Source organism: Salvelinus fontinalis, chromosome 23 (genome assembly GCF_029448725.1).
Source record: "Salvelinus fontinalis isolate EN_2023a chromosome 23, ASM2944872v1, whole genome shotgun sequence".
Classification (NCBI taxonomy): domain Eukaryota; kingdom Metazoa; phylum Chordata; class Actinopteri; order Salmoniformes; family Salmonidae; genus Salvelinus; species Salvelinus fontinalis.
In genome coordinates, this window is record NC_074687.1 from 49,782,226 (window position 1) to 49,797,177 (window position 14,952).

The window sequence follows — 14,952 nt, forward strand, 5'->3', positions numbered from 1 at the left end:
GTCGATGCTTGGCATTGCACATAGTGGTCTTAGGCTTGTGTGCGGCTGCTCGGTCATGGAAGCCCCCGAAGAACAGTTTTTGTGCTGATATTGCTTCCAGGGGCAGTTTGGATCTTGGTAGTGAGTGTTGCAACCGAGTACAGAATTTTTACGCGCATCAGCGCGTGGCGGTCCTGTTCTGTTAGCTTGTGTGGCCTACCACTTCGCGGCTGAGCTGTTGTTGCTCCTAAACATTTCCACGTCACAATAACAGCACTTACAGTTGACCGGGGCAGATCTAGCAGGGCAGACATTTTATGAACTGACTTGTTGGAAAGGTGGGATCCTATGACGGTGCCACATTGAAAGTCACTACGTTCTTCAGTAAGGCAATGTTGTGCTATGGAGAATGCATGGCTGTGCTCGTTTTTATACACCTGCCAGCAATAGGTGTGGCTGAAATGGCTAAATTTGAAGAGGCGTCCACATACTTTTGTCTATATATAGTGTATCTGTGGGTTAGGATGCATTAGTTAGGTTTTATAGATTGTGCATACTTGAGTCCCAAATGGCACCCTATCCCTATATAGTGCAATACTTTTGCCATTTGGCACGCACACAATGACTACATCAAAAGCTTGTGTCTTTACAAGCTTATTGGATGCATTTGCAGTATGTTTTGCCCAATATGAACTGAATGGTGAATAATGTCTTGTCACTTTTATTGTAGGAATAGATGTTTCTGAACACTTCTATATCCATGTGGAGCCTACTATGATTATGGATAATCATGAATGAATTGTGGATAATGATGTTTGAGAATGTTAGAGACACAAAGAACATACCTCCCAAAAATGCTACCCTCCCCTGTTATTGGTAGTGTTCCTGAGTGGTGCAGCGCTTTAAGGCACTGCAGCTCAGTGCTAGTTGCGTCACTACAGACACCCTGGTTCGAATCCAGGCTCTATTACAGCCAGGCGTGATTGGGAGTCCCATGGGGGTGGCCCAGTGTAGGCCGTCATTGTCAATAAGAATTTGTTCTTAACTGACTTGCCTAGTTAAATAAAGGTTACATTTAAATTGGTAATGGTGAGAGGTTAGCATGTTTGGTTATAGCCTCTGAACTGCATCTCATGAATGATTTTTTTCATTATTTTTCTTAATCATGGCATAAGGATTAATTGAGAAGTGTTCAGAAACAGGAGTCATTAAGAAAATTACTCAAGTCGTCATTCACCATTCAATTACTATTGGGGGTAAAACGCAACCCAAACAAACTGTAAATGCATCCAATGACTTTAGTCACAAGCTTGATGTAGTCAATGCATGCAAGGAATATGGGACCAAATACTAACCTTTTGACTACTTTAATACACTTCAAGTGTATATGTCAAAATACTTATGAGTTCTTCACATGGGGGGAGGGGGACTAGATACATAGTGGTTTCATTTCTAAACGGTAAAACATTTATGAAAATCCCTCAAAATAGGTGACGTACTCTCAAATCCAAAATGTGGGGTATAGAGACAAATATAAAATCTTAGCTTCACTGTTCAAATACAGTACATATGTGTATGGGGGTGGGTGTACTTGTATATTACACAAAGCAGTGGGCTACAGTAAAATCTAATTTGGAATTTTTAATAAGCAATTGGACATTAAAATCTGTTCGTTTTTTTTTTTAAGAAGCATACAATTTAAAATTGTGAGTTTACAGTTTAATGGGCTTTATACAACTTTTACTTTCAAAATATAGTTTTTTTTAATGTTCTGGTTTGAACACCATCCACAAATATTGTTTTTTTACGTTTCATTTAAAAAATAAACTTGAGGAAAAAGAGAAAATGGGTAACTTGTGTATGTTCTCTGAAAAATTGTTTACCAACGGTGCTACTCCAGATGACTGACGAAGGGGGAGCAGAGATTTTGGTTGAGCACACAGTTCTTCCAGGGGAGAGTCAATGGACACCCAAATACCACCCTATATACAGTACTGCACTACTAGAGAGGGGAGGGAGTTGGCCGAGCTCCAGTTCAAAACCTCAAGATGGGACCCCAACAGCTGGCATCCTCTCAGTCACTGCACCAATGTTTGGTTGCAAGTCCACAGATGTTCCTTAATCTACATGAAGAGCAGTGGAGCCTGCTGATGGGAGGACGGCTCATAATAATGGAGAGAATGGAATAGCATCAAACACATGGAAACCATGTTTGACATATTTGATACTATTCCACTCCAGCCATTGCCACAAGCCCGTCCTCCCCATTTTAAGGTTCCACCAACCTCCGAATACAACAGGTGTAGACCTTAGAGTCAAATGCTTACTTACGAGCCCCTAACTGACAGTGCAGTTTTAAAAAATAAATTAAAGAGGAGCAGTAAAAATTTATATATACCGGCGGGTGCAGAGTCAGTGTGCTTGGTCACCCGTTTCCCTCCATTTTATGGGACTTGCTCCGTAAAGCTCCACGCATCTACCCGGTATTGCAGTACCTCCGGGAACGGTGCAACACTTTTCGTGTCAAGGGAAAAAAACACAAAAGTATGTAAAGAAAGCGGGTTATCGCTTCTCGGCCTTTTGGCTCAGATCAAGTGTAGTATCTGTTATCAGATATCACAACATCATCCAAAAAAATCTGTTCTTATCAGTTTAATATCTGATACGTCCCCCCCAAAAAATGTTGGCCAGGATAGTGTGTGTGTGTGACTGTCTGACTTTTTACCCAGAGCCCTCAAACTTGGCGAGTGGGTTCAGGGACCACCACAGACCCCGCTATCTTGTTTCAAAAGAAATCGACAGAGATGACGCCAAGACTTTTTGCTCAGGCGCGTTTGACTTCAATCTGGCTGACCGGTGTATTTTTCCACCACTCAAAGTAGTCGCTCGGGCAATTGAGTTCAAGCCCCTAGGACTGGCCTATTTGCCAGGCTTTGAACAAATAGTTAGCGTACAGAGCTAGTGACTTAAAGCCGCATTGGCGACTTTAAAAAAAAAACACTTGCCCGTCGCCAGGGAAACGTTGGGTGGGGAGGAGCCAACTTTTGCCAAACCGCCGAGACCCCCGGGTGCCCGGTGGGTGGGGTCCATTTGTGGGTTATCGCTTCTCGGCCTTTTGGCTCAGATCAAGCTTGGTACCGAGGTGCCCCAAAGCCCGCTGAGTCAGAAGGTTGAAGGAAGGCAGGAGGGAAGAAAGGTTATTGTTTTGTTTTGTAGAAATTGGGTTTTAGTATTCTTTTTCTACCAGAGGCTTCTTTTTTTGAAGAGAGCTTGATGCCTGAGAAGATGACGCAAGATGTGCCAAGAAGAGCGGTTCCTGGGATTGGGCTAGCGAATACAGTGAGGTTCGCATGGAGCAACAAGGAGACGGAGCAATTCGGGAGAACAGTCTTGATGGGGACACAAATTGGCAGTTGAAGACGTTTTGTGCCTTCAGGATAACCCGATGGAGAAAGCCTTTGATGTTACGTTTTACACAGAGGAGATGCATGAAGAAATCATGAAGAAGGTGAGGGCTGTGGGAGGTCACAAGTCTGGCCAAGAACAATTTTAGGGCGGTGACAGTGAACAAATAATACCCCACATGTCAAGGACGAGGAGGTAAGGACATTTCTGGGGAGGTTTATGGATAATGTCTCATCGGCGAGGCTCCTCAGGGACTCCCTGGGGTTCTGGAGGAGAGGGTTCCAGGCACTCCTCAGGGAGGATCCAAAGGAGGAAGAGAGAAAAGCGGCACCAGGAGAAGAGAAGGACAAGGAAGACATGGGCGTAGTGGAACCGGAAGGGCAGGAGGCTGAAGGAGAGGAGGAGCAGGTGCAGGAAGGAGACAGGAGAGTGGAGAGGCCAGAGAAGATAGTGGTGGAGAGGATGGAGACAGAGAAGGCATCGGAGAGGGGACCAGAAGGAGAGGGTGTGAAGGACTGGGGGGACAGTAAAGTGGTGAGAGAACGGGTAGAGGAGTTGAGAGATATAGTGGGGGGGCTGATGTAAAAGGATAGGGATGTTCCCTGGCTGCGTCCTCCTCCAACAAAAAGAACAAAGGGGGTGGCAGAGCAGGGGGGAGGGGAGGGAGAGGTTTCAGGGCCCTCGTGGGCCCCCTCTTCTTCTTCTTTCACACCGCTGTCTGAGCTAGACCTCCCAGGCCTGGCCCAGGGTTGGGTGATGGAGGGAGGATCGAGTTTCCTGTTTGGGGAGGTGGGGTCCTCTGTCCAGAGTCCGGAGGAGGGCAGGGTGGTAGACTTGAGCCAGGGGCACATGACGCAGGGGGGGAGTGAGCCGGGCGCTGTCCCTGCATCAAGGGATGGGGGGATGGTGGCCGACGGGGGGAGTCAGGAGTAGAGATGGTGTCCCTGGCAATCGGGATAGAGAAGAGGAGTATTGGATGAGATGTTGGTTTTCCTTTGGTGTGTGTATGGGTAGTTTGTAGGTGGGAAGGGAAAATGCTCCCATGATTAGTGTTTTTGGTTTTGATTATTGTTTATTCGTTTTTGAAATGACAATTTGGAGATTGTTATATAATTGATTCGGTTTGAAGTATTGAATTGATGGTAATAAAGACATTTGTAAAAAAAAAAAAAAACGTCTCTTATCAGTTTAATATCTGATACGTCCCCCTTCGGGGGACTACATATTACATAGATTTTTCGAACAGGGAGTCGGAAATGGGGTTCGCTCCATCCGCTCCAGCATCGAACAGGTATTGCAGTACCTCCGGGAACGGTGCAACACTTTTCGTCCGTTGTCAAGGGGGAAAAACACACAAAGGTATGTAAACAGCTAGCAGAAGAAGAGAGGGGCAGAACAAAGAAGAAATCCAAAGTGAAAGAAGGGCGAAGCGCCCTTCATGGGGTCCCCCGTTTCCCTCGATTTTACTTAAAAATAAATAAAACATTGGCCAGGATAGTGTATGTGTTTTTGACTCTCCCACCCAAAATACAATCACTTCACCAGGATAGTGTATGTGTATGTGTGTGTCTCATTCTGTCTGTCTGTGACTTTTTACCCACAGCCCTCGAAAACTTGGCGAGTGGGTTCAGGGACCACCCGTGAGCACTCAGCCTGTGCACAGTGTGTCTCAGCCCCGACCTCTGACTTCCATGCGACTCTGGTTTCTCTTCATTACGCACAAGCCTTTCGCCTTTTACTAAAGACTTCTGTGGAGAGGAACACAGTTATGAGTTCAACGTATTTTTAGAGTGGCTTTGCTTCTGGCAGAGCCCGCTATCTTGTTTCAAGAGAAATCGACAGAGATGACGCCGAGACTTTTTGCTCAGGCGCGTTTGACTTCAATCCGGCTGACCGGTGTGTTTTTCCACCACTCAAAGTAGGCGCTAGGGCAATTGAGTTTAAGCCCCGACGACTGGCCTATTTGCCGGGCTTTGAACAAATAGTTAGCGTAAAGAGCTGGCGACTTTTGAAAAAAAAACACTTGCCAGGGAAATGTGGGGAGGAGCCAACTTTTGCCAAATCGCTGTGATCTGCCGAGACCCCCGGGTGCAGGGGTCCATTTGTGGGTTATCGCTTCTCAGGCCTTTTGGCTCAGATCAAGCTCGGTACTGCGGTGCCTCAAAGCTCGCTGTGTTAACTTCTTGCGAATATAGGGGGTGCTGTTTCGACTTAGCGTAAATTGGTCTCCAAATTAAACTGCCTAGTACTCAATTCTTGCTCGTACAATATGCATATTATTATTATTATTGGATAGAAAACACTCTCTAGTTTCTATAACCGTTGGAATTATGTCTCTGAGTGAAACAGAACTCATTCTACAGCACTTTTCCTGACAGGGAGTGAGATTTCAGAAATCTTGGCCCCTGTTCCCAGGTCAGTTTTAATGTCCCTGTGAATGCTATGGGGATACAAACACTGCCTACGCCTTCCTCTAGATGTCAGTAAGTGGTGACAATTTGAATGGAGTCGATTGTGCAATCAGGGCCTGTATAAAAGACCAAAGAGCGGAAGTACATGTCTTTTCTTCCCTGCGCTTGGCGCACGATGGACGTCGGACTGGCCTCGTTCCAAGCTTTGGTTTAGCCAGTAATATATCGCCGGTCATGTTTTTACTCGTTATAGGTGTTAAAAACATCATAAGGTAGTTAATTTAAACCGTTTTATAGCAATTTATATCCGTTTAGTGCGATTTTCTGGTATTTCTTTGTGACGCACTCCCAAGAGCTGGGCACTTTTCCAGTACATGCCGAACGTTAGTGGCCATTTCGACAGGACAAGAGGACATCTTTCGACCAAAAGACGATTAGACCGGAGAAAGGATACATTGCCCAAGATTCTGATGGAAGGTCAGCTAATAGTAAGAACTATTTATGATGATAAATCGTTGTTCTGTAGAAAAATGTTAAACGCATATTCCGCCATTTTCTTTGGGGTAGCTTCGCTTTGGCGCACCCTGTATTGCACAGTAAGGATAATTTAAAAAATGTAATTCAGCGATTGCATTAAGAACTAATTTGTCTTTGTATTTTTATTTTACCGTTATTTTACCAGGTAAGTTGACTGAGAACACGTTCTCATTTGCAGCAACGACCTGGGGAATAGTTACAAGGGAGAGGAGGGGGATGAATGAGCCAATTGTAAACTGGGGATTATTAGGTGACCATGATGGTTTGAGGGCCAAATTGGGAATTTAGCCAGGACACCGGGGTTAACACCCCTACTCTTACGATAAGTGCCATGGGATCTTTAATGACCTCAGAGAGTCAGGACACCCGTTTTACGTCCCATCCGAAAGACGGCACCCTACACAGGGCAGTATCCCCAATCACTGCCCTGGGGTATTGGGATATTTTATTAGACCAGAGGAAAGAGTGCCTCCTACTGGCCCTCCAATACCACTTCCAGCAGCATCTGGTCTCCCATCCAAGGACTAACCAGGACCAACCCTGCTTAGCTTCAGAAGCAAGCCAGCAGTGGTATGCAGGGTGGTATGCTGCTGGTCCACCCTGTATTTTTTTGTCAAGTTTATGAATATTTATTCATTAGACTAGATCACTGTCCAATATGGCGCCCGACATTTTCAGGCCAGTTTTGCTACTATTCTCATTGTATAACCACGTTTTTTTGTGGCTAATTATGCACATTTTCGAAAGAACTCTATATGTATGTTGTAATATGATGTTACAGGAGTGTCATCGGAAGAATTCTGAGAAGGTTAGTGAAAAAATTAATACATTTTGGTGGTGATAATGCTATCGTTCTTTTTGCCTTGAATCAATGCTGGGGTAACGTTTGCACATGTGGTATGCTAATATAACGATTTACTGTGTTTTCGCTGTAAGACACTTAGAAAATCTGAAATATTGTCTGGATTCACAGGATCTGTGTCTTTCAATTACTGTACGCTGTGTATTTTTAAGAAATGTTTTATGATTAGTAATTAGGCAGTGGTGGGCCGTCAGGGCCAGTAAGGCCTTCTCTGCTGGCCTAAACATCATCAGAATGTATATATTTTTAAAATGTATTTTCCCACATATGTATTAACTTCTTATGGCTGCAAGGGGCAGCATTGAGTAACCTGGAAAGAGGTGGCCATTTCAAACGGCCTCCTACTCAATTCTTGCTCGTACAATATGCATATTATCATTACTATTGGATAGAAAACACTCTCTAGTTTTTTAAACCGTTTGAATTATTTCTCTAAGTGAACCAGAACTCTTTCTGCAGCCCATTTCCTATCCGGAAGTGAGATTTCCAAAAGCGAGGTTTTTTTTCAAGAGCTTGTCTATAAAAGGGCATGTCACTTGGGACTATAGAAACATGTCATACACCTTCCCTTGGGTGTCATGCGGAAGTGAGAGCAGAAATGACTTGATTATCTCGTTCTGGGATTGAATACAGCCTCTTGGAGTGAGAGGTCCGCCATTATTATTTTTTTCGAAGGCGCGAAGTTGGACCTGGAATTGCCTCCTGGAAAACCGTCGTTATAGGTGAATATGATCTCCGGCTTCGATTTTATTTGATACATGTCACAATATCATCCTAAAGTATGTTTTTTCAATATAGTTTAATTATATTATTGAAATTTATTCGGGACTTTAGACGTGATGCGTTGGAAGAATTTGTTCAAGAAGGAGAGGTTAGCGCCGCACGGCCAGTGTGCTTGCTAATTCAAGAGGGAAATAGTTCGTTCTGGATCCAAACAAAGACGGTTCTGGACAATGGACCCCTTTACAACATTCTGATGGAAGATCAACAAAGATAAGGACCCAATTTGGGATGCTATTTCATATATCTGTCGAGCTGTGCTATCGCTACCGATTACTTGGAATCAATGCTGTTGTGTGTTAGCCATTGCAGTAAGCTAATATAACGATATATTGTGTTTTCGCTGTAAAACACTTAAAAAATCGGAAATATTGTCTGTATTCACAAGATCTTTGTCTTTCATTTTGCTATACACCATATATTTTTCTGAAATGTTTTATGATGAGTAATTGGGTAGTTTTTAGGTAGGAGGTTTTTTCTTGGTTAGTGGCTATCAATATCTTTATTTGGCCGAATTGGTGATAGCTACTGGTGGAGAGAAAAAATGGTGGACAAAGAAAAATGGTGTCTTTTGCCAACGTGGTTAGCTAATAGATTTACATATTGTGTCTTCCCTGTAAAACATTTTACAAATCAGAAATGATTGCTGGATTCACAAGAAGTGGATCTTTCATCTGGTATCTTGGACTTGTGATTGAATGATATTTAGATGCTAGTATTTACTTGTGACGCTATGCTAGCTATGCTATTCAGCTTTTTTACTGGTGGGGGAGGTGGGGGGTGCTCCCGGATCCGGGTTTCTGAGGCGGTAGAAGTTAAAAGCCGATGGCCGGAGGGCAGGATCAACAGTCAGCCAGAGGGGCTGGACTGCGCAATATGTTGCAGTTTGTCTGGAAGAACAAGAGCCAGAAAATTGGGAATAGAGAACGGTTCATCAGGACGGTGATCATTGAAGAGTTAAAGGTGGACCCAGGGCACGTTTACTGATTGCAGCGGAACATGGCGGCAGAGGGCTACGACCTGTCTCTAAATAGCGAGGCCTTGTACAGGCGGTGTATGGACACCTGCAAAGAGAAGGCAGCCATTGTGCCATTCTCAAACATTCAGGTTCTCGTGCCGGTTGGATTTAAAGATCATCACCGTGCACATTTACAACCCCTACGTGGGGGATGACGGCATCGGGGCTTTCCTAGGCCGGTTTGGGAAAGTGAGTCCCGGGGTGCGGTACCTACGGGACGGGTATTGAATCTGGTCAGGGAGGAGACAGTTCCGTGTCGCGCTGAACAGGGATCCGGAAGGAGCCGATAAGTTAGTTCACCCACCAGCCTATTTCTCCATTGGAGCAGACCGGGGGTACCTGTTTTATTCAGGCCAACCAAGTTTTTGTAGACACTGCCGTAGCTTCGGTCATTTGGCCACGGGGTGCAACCTGCTGGAGTGCAGAAACTGTGGGAAACCAGGTCATGGGGCAGCCAACTGCAGTGAGGCTCGAGTCTGCAATGGCTGTGGGAAGCAGGGCCACTTGTTTAAAGACTGTCCAAATAGACAATGGACCTATGCGGAGGCAGCCGGCAATGGCCCCGAGGAAGGTGCTGCGGGCTCTCCCCTCAGGCCAATAGAGGAGGTTTTTGAGGAAATTTGAGTGGCGGCAGCGGAGGTGGCGAAAGCCCCAGGGGAAAGTGCAGTGAAGGGGACTGAGGAGGAGATGGAGATGCTGACGGGAGCATAGTCTGCAGAGTGAGATGTCAGATGATTCGGCTACCCGAACCCCTACGCGGAAGATAAGCTCGTCTTCGGCAGGCGGGTCGACATCTTCAGACATTTGAGAGTCCGGGAAGGTGTACAAGGGGAAAGGGAAGAAAAGGAGGAGGGTCACTGACCGGGTGGCGGTAGAAAAGCATTGGAGGCCATCGGTGGCTACCTCCAACCGGTTTACAGTGCTGAACCCTGATACCGGGGATGAAGGGTCAGATGTGGGGGCTGAGACCCAGGATCCAGTTGTTTTGAAGGCTCCTGCGTCGGTGGCCTCTGAAGCCTTGTTGGGGGGGGGGGGGGGGTCTAGGGGGCTCCTGCGTCGGTGGCCTCTGAAGCCTTGTTGGGGGGGGGGGGTCTAGGGAGCAGGTCCATGGGCCCTGTTTGGTTCCTGCGCTTCCAGGGACAGGCACCTCGGAGATGGACACCAATCCTGAGGAGGCTTCAATGGACTGTGCACAGGTACTGTCCGGGGGAGACCACTCTTCCAGTCCTGGGGAAGCATCGCAGGTCCGTGGACAGGTATCAACCTGTGTGGACTTTTACAGCCCTGAACGCTCTTTCTTGGCGCCAGGCACGCCGAACAGTGACCAATACCTGGAAGGGGTGAGTGGCTTCGGGATGGGGGAGGCTCCTATCTGACAGACTGCATGATCTCCTTTAGTTATTTATTCTTTTGTATGGGCCATTTTACAGTAGTAACAGTGAATGTAAGGGGATTAAGGGATATGGGGAAGAGAGGAGGGGTGTTTCAGTACCTTTCCTGTATCTCCTTCCAGGTTTGTTTTTTACAAGAGGTTCATTTAAAAGACATGGAGGATGTTTCTGTTTTTTCAAGGGGGTTGGCGAAGGGAGAGTCCAGATGGGGGATAGGGGGGTGCACTCCTCTGGGGTGGGGATTTTTGTGTGGTGGGTTCCTTTTCTGTCATAGAGGGGAGGGTTTTAGTGGTTGATGCAGACTGGAGTGGGGCGAAGTTTCGTTTTATTAACATTTATGCACCTGCTGAACCTCGAGGTAGAAAATATATTTTTTTGGCTCTGCCAGATGTTTGTGTTACTAACCGAACTGTGGTTTTGGGCGGGGATTTCAATGTCTCTTTCAAAGGCACTGGGGATTTTAGCCTACCCTATTTGGTTTCTGTGGTTAAAGATTTTTCTTTTAGGGACTCTGGGGTCGCAGACTCTGAAAATGGGGAGGGTATGACATGGGCAAACTCAAGGGGTTCCCGTAGTCGTATATATTAAATTTTTTACCTGTATCTGTGCCAATCTCGCAAGTCACTGTGTCTCCGGTCTGGTTTTCTGACCATTGCCAAGTCCAGGTAGTGTTCTCGGTAGACGTGCCGATATTTGGCAGAGGTTTTTGGAAATTGAACTCCAAAATTTTGGCGGATCTTTCTTTTAGGGAGGCTTTTAATTCCCATTATGAGACATGGGGGGACCTCAAGCCTTTTTTTGGTTCCATAGTTGAATGGTGGGAGTGCGTAAAACGCAATGTGCGTACCCTGGCCATTTCGCACTGTGTCACTAAGGCCCGAGCAGATAGGGAGGTTTTTCAGCGGCTGCAGGGGAGCTGACTGTCTTGGTGTCAGCTGAGAATAAGGGTGAGGGGAGGTATGTGGAGAGGATGGAGGTTTTAAAAAGTAAGTTGGGGCTGCTGTATTTTCAGGGGAAGGCCAGGGACTTTCTCTTTAGGTGTCAAAGAGACAAGTTCGAGTTTGGTGAGGCTAGCAGCTCATATTTTTTTAAACAGGTGAAAGCTGTCCGTGCAAAAGCAGTTATTGCTCAGCTGCGAACAGAAGGGGGGGGGGAATGGTTTCTGACCCAAAGGGGATGGTGGAAGCAGCGTCCTCTTTCTACCAAGAATCCTTCAGGGAGAAGGACATAGATGGTTCGAAAGAGCGTGTTTTTTGGGGGGGTTTGAGGAAAAAGGTTCCCCCGGAGGCAGCCTCTGATCTCGACCGCCCTTTCGAGCTTGCGGAGGTTGAGGCTGCTTTGCAGGGTTTACCAAGCAACAAGGTGCCAGGTTACGATGGGCTTCCTCGGGAGTTTTATGTTACTTTTTGGGAGATTTTGGGCAGAGATTTTCTTTCGGTAATTAAAGCTGTGTATGATTCATGGCTCCTGGGGTCTTCAATGAGGGAGGGGGTTTTGACGCTGCTCTTCAAGAAAGGGGAAAGGGATAACCTGGGGAATTACAGGCCCATTACACTATTGTGTGCAGACTATAAGGTAGTAGCCCGTGTCCTAGCGGGCCGCCTAAGGAAGGTTCTGCCCCATGTCATACATGAGGACCAGACCTGTGGGGTGGAGGGGAGGTCCATACATTGGAACCTGAGTTTGGTGAGAGACTGTATTGCTTGGGCCCAGAACAGAGGGGTGCACCTCACATGGAAAAAGCTTTTGATAAGGTGCACCATGGGTTTCTTTTTTCAGTTTGGAAAGGATGGGTTTTGGGGCTGGGTTCTTGAGGTGGGTGGGGATTCTATATACTACAGTGGGAAGTAGGGTTTTAGTAAATGGGCATGTAGGGGAGGTGGTTCCTCAGCAGACTGGGGTACGTAAAGGCTGCCCTTTGTCTCCACTGCTCTTTGTGTTGTACATGGAGCCTCTGGCAGCAGATTTCCGGGCAGATGCACGTATTTTAGGCCTCCGGCCCCCTGGCAGGGGCTCTTCAGAGGTCAAGATCTCCCAGTATGCGGATGACATGACTCTGTTTCTGACATCCGAGGGGAGTGTCGCAAGGGCGGTGGAGGTCCTGGGGGAGCAGGTTTATTTGGCCTATGTTTTTCCTTTACCTCCTCGTTACAAGAAGGATTTAGTGCGAACAATTTTTTATTTTGTTTGGGGAGGCTATGAGTATGTGAACAGGGACTGGATGGTGCAATCAGTGGAGGAGGGAGGAAGGGGAGTTCCTCTGAAGTTGGACACTATTTTCTTTTCGTCAATATGTAAAAGTCTGGTTAACCCTTGCAACCATGGCTTCAAGGCTTTTGTTTTGTTTTGGCTATCTTTCCCTCTGCGAAGGTTGGTAGCCTGGGACAACTCCCGACCTAGGGCGGGAAACCCTCCCGGCTCATTTCCAACATGCAGTGAAGTGGAGCAGAAGGCACACTGAGTGCAAGGAGGGTCGGCTTTATACAGGACCTTGGTGGATAAGCGTGGTGGCTAAGCGGGGTCCTGTCGGTGTCTATGGGGTGGGGCCGGTGGTGTGGCAGACGATTCAGCAGAAGGGTCTCTCTAACAGGTTGAAGGATCTACATTGGTCGTGTGTACATGGGCGTCTGCCAGTTAGGAAGGTCCTTTACAGGCACGGCCTGTCAAAGGTCCGGGGATGCCCAAGGGAGGGGTGTGAAGGCAAGGAGACGCTCCGTCACACTTTTTGGGAGAGCTCCTTTGCCAGGAGGGTTTGGGGAAATTTGGGCTCTTTCTTCCAAGTACTGGGGATTCTATCTTTTGATGCAGTTATGTTGGGGCGGGGTTTGGGGATCAGGAGCGGGAGGGGATCCTTTTTAATTTGGGGAAGTCGGCTCTGTGCGATTCAAGGGTGGTTTTGGTTAAATCCAATGTGGACTGGGGAGGGGTGGAGTGGTTAGTAGGGTTAGAGCTGATCTGAGGAAAAGGTTTGATTTCGATGTGGACAAATACGGCTTCCATGCCTCTAAGGAACGACGCTGGAAGTACCTTTATGAGTAAGAGGCCTAATTGCAGTGGTTGGGCCAAAGTGTAATTTCTGTATGTTTGTGTTATTTCCATGTCTCGGTTTTTGTTAGCCGGGTCTTGAAATGTCCAGTATTTTGGAAAATGTGAAATGTTTAAAATGAATGGTTTGGTTTAATAAAATAAAATAAATAATCTGTCCCTATCAGTTTAATATCTGATACGTTCTCCATCGGGGGACTACATATTAAATGGATTTTTCGAACAGGGAGTCGGAAATGGGGCTCGCTCCGTCCGCTCCGCCCATCGACCCGGTATTACAGTACCTCCGGGAACGGTGCACCACTTTTCGTCCTTTGTCAAGTGGAAAAAAACACACAAAGGTATGTAAACAGCTAGCAGAAGAAGAGAGGGAAAGAACAAAGAAGAAACATCTAAAGTGAAAGAAGTGTAAAGCGCCCTTCACGGGATCCCCCGTTTCCCTCCATTGGCCAGGATAGGATAGCCTGCCTGCCTGCCTGCCTGGCCTGGCCTGGCCTGGCCTGGCCTGGCCTGGCCTGGCCTGGCCTGGCCTGGCCTGGCCCGGCCCATGTTCCAGTCTGTATTGTACAAAGCCCATGTTCCAGTCTGTATTGTAAACAGTAGATCCACTGTAGATTATTTCACATTGATATCAGAGTAGCTGAGGGTTAAGAACCCATCACACCTACTCCATTTTGAATTTAAATAAGTGATTGATTATCATCATAATTTAGATACATTTGTAAATAGGAGAAATGCACCACAGACTTAAAAAGTCTAAAAACAAAAATGCACACAGGAGGAACTCAAAATCCAAAAACACCTCACGGCCATCGAAAAAAAATAACATGTTAAATTAAGTGCTTAATAAAATAGAGTAAGTAGTATTATATAACACACAGACTGTCTGTCTGTCTGTGACTTTTTACCCACAGCCCTCAAACTTGGCGAGTGGGTTTAGGGACCACCCGTGAGAACTCAGCCTAGAGTGCACAGTGTGTCTCGGGCCCAGACCTCTGACTTCCATACGACTCTGGTTTCTCTTCATTACGCACAAGCCTTTCGCCTTTTACTAAAGACTTCTGTGGAGAGGAACACAGTTATGAGTTTAACTTATTTTTAGAGTGGCTTTGCTTCTGGCAGAGCCCGCTATCTTGTTTCAAGAGAAATCGACAGAGATGACGCCGAGACTTTTTGCTCAGGCGCGTTTGACTTCAATCCGGCTGACCGGTGTATTTTTCCACCACTCAAAGTAGTCGCTCGGGCAATTGAGTTCAAGCCCCGACGACTGGCCTATTTGCCGGGCTTTGAACAAATAGTTAGCGTAAAGAGCTAGTGACTTACCGATGCATTGGCGACTTAAAAAAAAAAAAAACTTGCCCGTCGCCAGGGAAACGTTGGGTGGGGGGGAGACAACTTTTGCCAAACCCCTGATATCTGCCGAGACCCCCAGGTGCCCGGTGGGTGTAGGGGTCCATTTGTGGGTTATCGCTTCTCGACCTTCTGGCTAAGATCAAGCTTGGTACTGCGGTGCCCCAGAGCTCG

At 46.6% G+C, this 14,952-nt stretch overlaps 3 non-coding genes and 2 pseudogenes across 3 annotated transcripts; all 5 read left to right on the forward strand.

Annotated features, from left to right (window-relative positions):
- The first annotated feature begins 2,543 nt into the window (after nt 1-2,543).
- LOC129821623 (U2 spliceosomal RNA) lies at nt 2,544-2,653 on the forward strand (annotated as a pseudogene).
- Nucleotides 2,654-4,535: 1,882 nt separating this feature from the next.
- LOC129821622 (U2 spliceosomal RNA) lies at nt 4,536-4,709 on the forward strand (annotated as a pseudogene).
- A 369-nt stretch (nt 4,710-5,078) lies between these two features.
- On the forward strand, nt 5,079-5,197 carry LOC129821626 (U5 spliceosomal RNA). The gene has a single exon (XR_008754383.1). It is a non-coding gene; the product is annotated as a U5 spliceosomal RNA (small nuclear RNA).
- An 8,349-nt stretch (nt 5,198-13,546) lies between these two features.
- Nucleotides 13,547-13,734, forward strand: LOC129821621 (U2 spliceosomal RNA). Its single transcript, XR_008754381.1, has one exon. It is a non-coding gene; the product is annotated as a U2 spliceosomal RNA (small nuclear RNA).
- Nucleotides 13,735-14,435: 701 nt separating this feature from the next.
- LOC129821625 (U5 spliceosomal RNA) lies at nt 14,436-14,554 on the forward strand. The gene has a single exon (XR_008754382.1). It is a non-coding gene; the product is annotated as a U5 spliceosomal RNA (small nuclear RNA).
- Nucleotides 14,555-14,952: the final 398 nt, after the last annotated feature.